Here is a 10,147-nt window from a genome sequence, read left to right as displayed (position 1 = left end):
TCTAAAGATTTCATCTAAAAGAAATGGCAAGATGGCAGATAATTTTTAAATTCAAGTGTAAATAATCTGATGAGTATTTTAGAAAGCTGACTGGATGGTATAAAGAGGGTGGATTAGAAAAGGAAAACACGGGTGGCAGGGAGATCTACGAGGGTTTCGTGGTGGGTTGAATGGTGTCCTCCTAGGAGATATCTTGAAGCCCTACCTTTTGGTACCTGTGAATGTGACTTCATTTGGAAATAGGATCTTTGCAGATGACATCTAGTTAAGATGCGTTCGTTAATGTGGGCCCTAATTCCATATAACTGTTTTCCTTATAAAAAAAAAAAAGGAAAAGACAGAGAAGAATGCCACATAACGATGAAGGTAGAGTTTGGGGTTACACAGCTACAAGCCAGAGAATGTGAAGGATTGTCACCAACACCACTGCTAAGAGAGGGACACAGAACAGATTCTCCCATAGAGCCTTTAGAGGAAGCAAGGCCCTGTCACAGTTCTAGCCTCCAGAACTGTGAGAGAATAAATTTCAGCTTACGGTACTTTTTATATGACAGCCCAAGGAAACCAACATAAGTATTGGTGGAACACTTCTTCAACAAATAGCACTTGAATTAAGGCAGTGGCAGTAAAAAAGGAGAGGAGGAGGTATGTGGTAGACGAGGGATGTATTTGCTAAAGGACAAACGAAGTAATGAGACTTACAAACAGAATGACGGAGCCACAAAGAATGCCTGAAATGGTAATAGGATACATGCTTGACTGTTGATGGGGCCCATTTCCACAAGCCTCCGAATCTGCTTCTACATCCCATTTGAGCAAGGGAGGATTTGTTAAGAAGAAAGGCCCTTTGAGAGCACCACTCCCTCCACCAGCCAGTCTAGTCCTAAGAGCTCTGAAGGCCAATCTTGGAGGTGGTTTAGGAGGGAAAATGCAGGACCCAGGATTTCAGTTGCCAAGCCAGAGAGCAGGGGACCCAGGAATGAAGATTGGCATTCATTTGATTTTTCCATCTTCTGATATAACCCGCAGATATTATCAGTGTGTCGAAAAATTTATTGGAAGTGAGAAACAAGAAAACAATAAGTCTAACCTAGTCATTCTAGAATTGGGAGGTAATAGAAAAGCGAGAAATGGGAAAGTTGCTCAAATGCAAGGCCAGTGAATCAGAGAGAAAAGGCTCAAAGCAGCAGAACAAAGCTTCAATAAAGAGATATTGTGACTTGGAGAGATGGCCTTTTGTCCTTTGTTCTATTACCGGTCAGAAGATGAGGAGCACACCCGAGCCTCAGACAACAGCTCTGCTAAGTGCCCTTGAGAGGGCACGGTGGGGTCAGCACCAAAGCCAGACCACTAAAGAGAAAAAGAAAGAAAGAGAGGATTGCAGAGGAGAAATGAGAATGGCAGAAAAAAATAATTTTTTAAGCCAAAAGGAATCAGAGAAGAGCAGAAGTGCCTCTAGGATAAAGCGTAGCAGGCAGTTAGGGAAAAAGAGCTGTTAACTACTTTGAAGCTCTGACTACATTAGAAGGCCTCGCAAGACAGTCGTTGCTTGCACGGGCAGGTAGAGAACTTTTCCTGTCCATTGTTCTTCTGAATTATAAATCACTGACCTCTTTACGATTTCTAAAGGGAAAATGACTTCAAACTTCTTAGAGTTCCCTAAGGCATTCTCTATATTCAATATAATATGGGAAGCCCTGGGTTTGTCTTTGTACATTTCATCTGCGACCTGAAATCTTCATAACCCTCTTCCTTTCTCTACTTATCAAGTAAGGCGTGGGTGGCAATAAGGATGGGTGGGAGAGAAAAAAAATCCAGACTTTGAGGAGGAGAGCATTTAAACCATCAGCCTGTGTGTTCTGTGACATCGAAGACTGGCAACATTCTAAAGGTAAATGTAACTATGCATCCTTTTGGAATTTTCGGATATCTTGTACAATCTATTTTATTCCTCTAAACATGGGAACTATAAAACTGTGTGGAAATCAATAGTTTAATTCGTTAATTCAACAAGCAGATGGTGAGTGCTCATCACAACAACCACATCATAACAGCTAACGTGTTGAATGATTATCACACATCAACTACTATGCTAAGTGCTTTGCATGGTTTATGTCATTTAAGTATCCCAAATAATACTATGAGATAGGTGCTGCTGTTATGTCCACTTGACAGATGAAGAAACTAAGGCCCAAGTCCCAGTCCTAAGATGAGGAAGAGCCGAGTTAGAATTCAGGTAATATTACTCAGGTCGCTATGTACTAAACCTCTTCATAACATATACCTGTATCATATCTGCATTAGGCATAGAAGATTCAAGGGTTATAGGGTTTCAGAGAAGGGAAGGGCTGATGGGAGTTAATTAGGACAGGCTTTAAGGAAAAGGTGATACATGATCTTATCCTTGAAGAAGAGGCAGATTTGAGTCAGCAGAGAGTGAAATCAAAGCTCCCAGGTAAGGAATGGGAAAGCATGTGAATGTTGTCCAAAGTCAACATAAGACAAAATGCATTGTAAATAATGAGGAGACAATTTTGACCAGAACGGTGACCCTATGAGCAGTAAAAGAAGTCCAAAAAGATTGAGTTGGCCACTGGGGAGAAGTGTCTGACATGTTGGTGTTGGAAAATAGAAAATCGTGGTGGTTTTCTTAGTCTACGCAAACTGTTGAAGGTAACAGCAGTGGTACGCAGGATGAATTACACCTAATAGAAAGCCTGGCACCCAAGGATTTCAGCTAGGGTATGTAGAAAGACAGAATTATATGAAATGTGTTCTAAAGGAAAAGCGATGGGACTTTATTCTCTATGACATATTGAAAATAAAGTATATGAACTGATTATATGAACAATAACTAACTTTATTGAGCATATACTATGTCCTATAGTGGTTTACATGTAATCATAGACTAATTCTCATAATGGCACCATGATTTAGAATTAAACGAAGGCCTGTTCTAATCCTAGCATTTCTTTCATTACCTATTGAAGATAACGAAAACAGTAATTCTTTAAATAATGTTGTGTTATGGGAGTATTACGATACCATTGACAGGAGTGAAATAGTTTGGAAGTTTAGGAGCAGAAAATGACAATTTTGACTGAAGGCAAGTAAACCAATCAGGGGCAGTGTAACTCATTAGGTCATAATAATAACTATTGTAATTATTATTTATTTTGATTCGACTATGAATCAAGACTTCCTACAGATACCAAAATCAGTGGTTGCTTAAGTCCCTGATGTAAAATAGCCACCCTTGACTAACCTTCTCTTTATAATTATAATAATTATTATTACAGCTAATTACTGCATGTTTATTATGTACCAATGTTCTAAACATTTCACATGCCATAGCTCAGTTAAGAGTAATAATTTATAGTGTTCACTATTACAATAATAAGAGTTTATATTTACAGTGCTGATAGTGTTCCAGGCACTGATACATTTTTAAATAGATTAACTCATCATCATTTAATCATCACAAAACCCACATGAAGTAGATGCTAATATTTTACCTTCACTTTACAGATGAGGACCCTCTGGTCCAGAGAATTTAAGTAACTTAACCAAGATCACAAAACTAATGATTGGCAGAGTCAGGATTGAGCCCAGATTCTCTGACTGTAGATTCTATTCTCTTAACAACTGCTCTATAAGATCATGAGTTTTGGGGTCAGGCAGGTCTGGGTTGCAATCCCAACCTTGTTAACTTACTACTAGTGAGAACTTGAGGATGCTCCTTTTTTGTGTCTAAGTCTCAGTTTTCCCATAAGTAAACTTCAAGATAACAATAGTACTTTTCATGCAATAATTCCTATGGGATTAAGCTCTGCTACCCTTCTCAGTTCTTATCACATTGCTTCAAAACAGGAAGTCTTCAGTGTGTGTTTTACTAATGAATAAATAAATGAATAAGGCACTTATTATCCATGCTGCACAATTAACATTTTTTTGTATGCTCTTTTATATTATTTAACTTTTCTGTGCATGTACTTTTCTTGTCAATCCAGCTAGATTATATGCATCCTAGGACTAAACCACAGACTTTTTACTTTAATATGTACCCAGTTCTCTAAACAGTGATGTACACATAGAAAGTTTCTCAATAACAATGACTCCCATGAATGAAGCATTCACTATGGTCCAGACCTTGTGTTAAGTATTTAGTCTTCATAGCAACCCTAGATAGTAAGTACTAACGTTAATTCCAATTTACGGAATAGGAAACTATAACTTAGTGAGCTAAAGTGATTTTCCAATGGCCTCACAATTAGTCCATATGGAATCAGAGATTAGATTGAGCTCTACTTATCTACAGAAGTCCCGGACTTAGCCACCATACTATACTAGCTTGGTGTGAAAGCTCTGATATCATGGTGGCTAATTTGACAAGAAGTCAGGGACCCATTATCACCTGCCTCTGGAAGGAAATTTCCTGCATCTGAAGTTCTTGTCTATTTCACCCACTTGGTTCAACCACCTAGTTCATGGCTTTTCTGTAGATTTCTCCTCTTAGCACTCCCTCAACAGGCACAATCCACATAACCAAGTCAGGGATGCCACAAACAGTGGCTGCTGCTGGTGGCTGGCCCACAGAGCGTGGAAGCAGGAACACTCATGAGCCCCCTCTGTCATCTCAGTATATTATGGTTTCACCATTCTCTTTGCTTAACAATCTCTAGCTGATCCACTGTGAAAATTGTGTGCAATAGTCTTCAAAATTTCTAATCTCATACCTGTAGTGAAGTAAACTTCTGGCTGGTCAAAGAGAGAAACTCTAAAGCTCACAGTGGAAAAAGCCTTGGCTCCTAACCTTCTGCAGAACTGTTTTTAATACTTCCTGCAAGCTGTTATTGGTGTCTTTATTTAGGCTGTATTTCTTCATTTCAGTGTCTATGTTTAGCAGTTATATAAAGGATCGAAATGGGTTTAATGGCCTCAAGAGGCAAAGCAGTGACATGTGGGCCTTCTTGGAGCAACAAAAGGTCAAAAGACTGTGGAGGAGACTTCTTGTTTCCTGGTGACTAGGAGTCAGATTTCTTTTATCTGTTTGAGTCAAGGGGAAACGATGCTCCTTTGAAAGTCTCATCTTGTAGGTAGAGTATAACAGAGTAGGGAGGTGGGGAAGGTTCCTTAAAGGGCCATGCAGATAATCTCATCTGTTGATTTGTCTTATTGTAGGTGATACAGACTCACATTCCCTTTCTAGAGAAGGGAGGGTTTTAATCAAAACTAAATAGATATCCACTGGTAATCAAAACTAAATAGATATCCACTGGGTCTGGGCATGTACATAATCTAGAAAGTGTGGGCTTCTCAAGGCCTCTGCATTCAGCATCTCAAGAAGTCCTATGGATGCCAATTGATCCATCCTGGAATCACTCCGCTCTGCTCGCATGGGACCTGCCTTTCTGCCCTCCTTCCCTAGCACTCCCACCAGGCTGGGTATGAGCCCCAAGTAAGGAGCCCTGGTTCAATTCCAGCTTCTTTTTCTTATTGACTCTGATTTCAATAAGGTATTTGGCATTACAAGTTCTAGGTCTTCGTCTGAAGATGGAGATGATAATGAAAATATCAACCTTATGGATTTATTGTGCAGAGTAGAAGGACTAAGTATATAAAATGCTTTGGATAATTGTTGTCTAACGTCAAAATTTAGGTTCACATACCTTATGCACAGTAAGCCAAACATTGACACATCAGCATAAAGGTTTATTCAATTTGGCCAAAGTGAGAGGGCAGGAAAGACAGTCTCTCAAGTCCAACCTTCCTTTACACATAAGTGGGGCCTTCTATGAGTCAGGTAGGTATGCAGGAGATGGGATACCCCGAAAACCAAAGCTGTCTGTGTCTCTTGACCTGATCAAACTTCTGGATGTCATCAAGGTTTGTGTGACCTAAGATTCATTTTTCTTCTCCCAAAAAAAAAACATATATATATACACATACACACACACACACATATATATACACACACAGTTTATCAGTCTTGCAGACCAGGGGTATAAGGATATGAAGTTAGTCAATTACTAGTGACTACTTCTACCAAAATGACTATGTGCAAGCAAGAATGCATGGAGGCAGAAAAAGGCAAGGAAAAAATAAAACTAAGCAAAACAAACATCTTATGATTCTTATAATAAAGACTCAGTTACAAAATAACATTGTGCATACTAAAATCCCAATGAATGGGTGCTGTTAGTACAGGCAGCTGGCATATTTTTCCCTAGACCAATCAGTCTTGCATTTCTGTTTCAAGGCAGCCTGCACAGATTCTCCTAAGCAATTCTCAGCTTATTCATGGTAGAATCAAAATAATCAGGTGAAAGAAAAATTTATTCATAAATTCTTAATCAAATCTTCCCCTGTACCCACCCTGAAGCAGTATGAGCACTAAAACCATCTTATTTTTACCATCTATTAAATGGGACAAAAACTTCAATACTTCTACAGTTGTTGCATGCAATTAAATAATCTTCTAAATCCAATCGTCTTTCCTTCTCTTCTTCTCCTTTGATAAACAACACACCTCTCTACATAGAGCAAGAGAACTTCCTTTTGATTCTGACCCACAACCTCCTATGTACCCCTCGTTTGTAAAGAAGCTCATCTAAAGTCAACCAGCAAACGATGGGCCCTCCAACTCTGATAGCCTGTCACCAGCCCTAAGCTGCCAGGCTTCCTTTGAGTCTCTGTCATTAGTGAGATATAGGGACTTGTGACCATTTTGCCATGGCTCTATGTTGCTGAACCAGGTGGGGGTGTGAGTGGCAGTGGAAAAATGTGGATCCTTTTGATCATTAGTTATTTTTGAGTATTGACTTTAATTTGTAAAATTTCCATCTTATTCTCTGCCCTAGTCTCTAAGCAGATCCCAGGTCATTGAGGAGAGTTCAGGTATGCCAGCAAGTTTTCTAATGCCAAAATAATACTTTGCCCGCTGAATTCACAAGTGTTTTAGACGATCATCCAGTTTTTGTATTGACCCCTCCTAAAGAGGTAACACTTGTGCCTTGTTCTCCATGAGGGCATGGTTCCAGCACCTCCCCTGGATACCAAAATCCATGATTGCTCAAGTCCCCAGCATAAAAAAGGTATAGTATTTGCATATAACCTATACACATTCTCACCTTTCCTTTAAATCACCTCTAGATTACTTTTAATACCTAATACATGTAAATTCTATGTGAATATTTGTTGCACTGTATTGTTTAGGGAATAACGACAAGAAACAAATCGTCTATACATGTTCATATAGATGCAAAATTTTCTAATATTTTCAAGCCATGGTTGTTTGAACCATGTGGAACCAAGGGATGCAGAGGGCTGACTGTATTTAGAAAAATGAAAGAATATTCTTTGACCACAGCAGAAGGCTACTGGCATTTGGGGATGGGGACAAAAATGGTAAATACCTTGCAATGACATCATTAATACACAGTGAAAATTGTCATGCCAATGCTCTCTTCGTTGGGAAAACTGCAATTAATTATACCTTTTCTCTTTCCTATTAGAGAAATTAACCAAGCCGGAGTATCTCAGAATCAGCATCCTTCAAACTCAAATTTGAGTCTTGACTACTGAACATCTATAACCGTTAAGCACCTACTTTGTCATTCAATACCTCGTTTAATCTCCTAAAAGAATTGAAAGCTTCTTCTTATCGCCTTTACTAGTGGAAAAAAATGAAGTCAGAGAAAGCAAAGATTCTAACACTCAGCACAGCACAATTCTACCACCTATGCTGCTTCTATGACGTTAACTTTGGGTCTTATAACAATAGAAAGAGAAGTATATAAAAAATACAGTAAGACTAAAAGTAGTTAAAACATATTGTAAAAATAAAAAACTGGAGTACCTCGATTATATATAAAAGAGCCTTTGAAAAATGTCTAGGTGAATTTTTGTCTATGTTCCTATGTTGACATCACAAAATAACAACTTTCAATTCAAAATGCATTCCTTCTATATATTTTTCTCATATATATTTTAATTAAAAGGCTTAACTTGAATATTAAACTTTCATGTCCTCCTTATCTATTTGACCCTCTGGAATACTGCTGAGTAATGTGGCATTCACAAGAATACTATTGTGTCCACTTATATGATTTAACATGTATTCTCAATAGCCAAAGTGTCCTCCTGACTCTTTGAAATTCAGCCATCCTATGTTTCAGATGCCTTTCACTCAGGCTTTTAAACCACTTTATAGACATCTCTTTATTCTCCTTTATTTTATAAATTGGGAAATAGATCAAATGGAAGTTAAGTGGCATATAGAGGTCAATGGCAGATTACTGGAAGACCCAGGGAAAGGTATCACCCTTGACTCACCTAGAGTTATCCCTCAGATAATTTAACATTTCTTCAGAAGTTAAGGTAGCCTCTGAATGTAGGAGGCAGACTAAAAGATTATTTTTTTTTCATGAGGATGCCTCAAGCAGATTCACAAATAATTCCGATTCAACTGGCATCTCCTTTCTCGCTGCCACAAAATATCTATATTGAAATCAGGTTGACTGTTCATCTTTTCTTTCTGTTACATCTGCTAGGGATCAATAGAGATAAAAATATTTGGAACTTTGTGTTCAATCGAAGTTCCTGTATGCAGTTGCATGATATAAAGATTTTGTAAGGAAGCAAATAACCAAGGTATTTTTGCAGTGTTTTGGGTAAGGGACTGCTCTTTGCTGGTGTCCTTCTCTCCACTAGTAATTGACAAAACATCTTGAGGAAAATATCCATATGTTTAAATTATCCTTAAAAGCTCTACCAGCATTAACAAAAGACCTCTGTTTTGATAAAGTTTCCCATAACTATTTGGCTTTTGCAAGTCCAGCTTTATGACTAGAACTTGCTAGATCAAGAGTCTGCAAACGATGGTCTAGAACCAAATCCACCTGCTGTCTGTTATTGTAAGTAAGGTTTTATTTGAATACAGTCTTGCTTGCTCATTTAAATATTATCTAGGCTGTTTTCATGCAAATGGCACAATTGAATAGCTGGGATAGGGACTATATGGCCCACAAAGTCTGCAATATTTACAACTTCACTATTTACATAAAAATTTGTCAACAACTGTTCTACATTAAACAATATATCAGCCCTGGCAGATGTAACTAGTTACCTTGAGAATCTCATAGCATGTATGCAGTATAATTTTCAAGGTCCCAAACAAAACTTTCCAAAAGCCATTTCTTGAGACCACACACTATAGAGTCAGATCCATCAAGTTTTAAATTCTCTGAACAGAGCTTTGCAAATGTCAGACCAGTAAAGTAGATGACGACAATTTTGCTGAAAGATCACTCCACTTGCATCAGGGGAAACAAGCTAGTGGGAATATATTTGAGGAACTCAATTTTCCATACATTGCTCTAATTGCTAGAGTAGTATAGATGCATATCTCTGATTTACAGTCCACCAAGTCAAGATTTCTGAAAGTCTTGGCATAAGTTTGGTAGTACAGTATTACTTTATGGCTTCTTATATCTGGCATAAATATATTCCCTTTGTGCATATTCTTTTTAGATACAGTACAAAAAAAAGCATGACTCTTCCTTTTTTCTCTCCTTTTACTTTAGGAGAAGCAGCTGTGAAGTCATAATTATGTTCACTTCCCACTGGCAACTGGCAAGCCCTTTATTTTTGTGCATTTGGAACTCACCAAGAATAAATAAAGTCCATTCCCTCCTTGAGGGCCTATTCTGCCATTCCGTCTAGGATTTAAAAGTTTGCCAATTCCTAAAACATCTATTGTTATAAATAATAGTCTTGTGTCTTTCACAAAGCAGACTTTACAAAATAAAGGGGAAAAATGTCAAAAGTATATGAAAAAGAGTCATCTCTGAGAAAGAGCAACACATTTGCTAGCTCTTAAAAACTTACAATTATCATTGCTGGTTAATTGGTATTATAGATTACCTGGTTCTGACATGTAATTTTCTAACACAAAGAGGTTTTTATCATGTTACATTGTGCCTTGCATTTAGGGACTTTTTATTTTATATTTACACACTGAAGAACTAAGGGCAGAAGTCTTGAAATAAGCAAGGATTTCGATAATGAATTGTGTCCTAAATTTAGAAAACATATCAGACAATACAGATGATTCATTGTAGAATTTGTAATTCTGGAAAGGCAAGTT

General features: G+C 37.9%; 1 long non-coding RNA gene across 1 annotated transcript; it reads left to right on the top strand.

Moving 5' to 3' along the window:
* The first annotated feature begins 1,272 nt into the window (after positions 1–1,272).
* On the top strand, positions 1,273–9,698 carry LOC119626215 (uncharacterized). Its single transcript, XR_005242373.2, has 2 exons — positions 1,273–1,891; positions 9,585–9,698. It is a non-coding gene; the product is annotated as an uncharacterized lncRNA (long non-coding RNA).
* The last annotated feature ends 449 nt before the right edge of the window (positions 9,699–10,147 follow it).

Source organism: Chlorocebus sabaeus, chromosome 20, assembly GCF_047675955.1.
Source record: "Chlorocebus sabaeus isolate Y175 chromosome 20, mChlSab1.0.hap1, whole genome shotgun sequence".
NCBI classification, from domain to species: domain Eukaryota; kingdom Metazoa; phylum Chordata; class Mammalia; order Primates; family Cercopithecidae; genus Chlorocebus; species Chlorocebus sabaeus.
The sequence above is the reverse complement of the archived record's forward strand: the minus strand, read 5'-3'. Positions and strand labels throughout refer to the sequence as shown.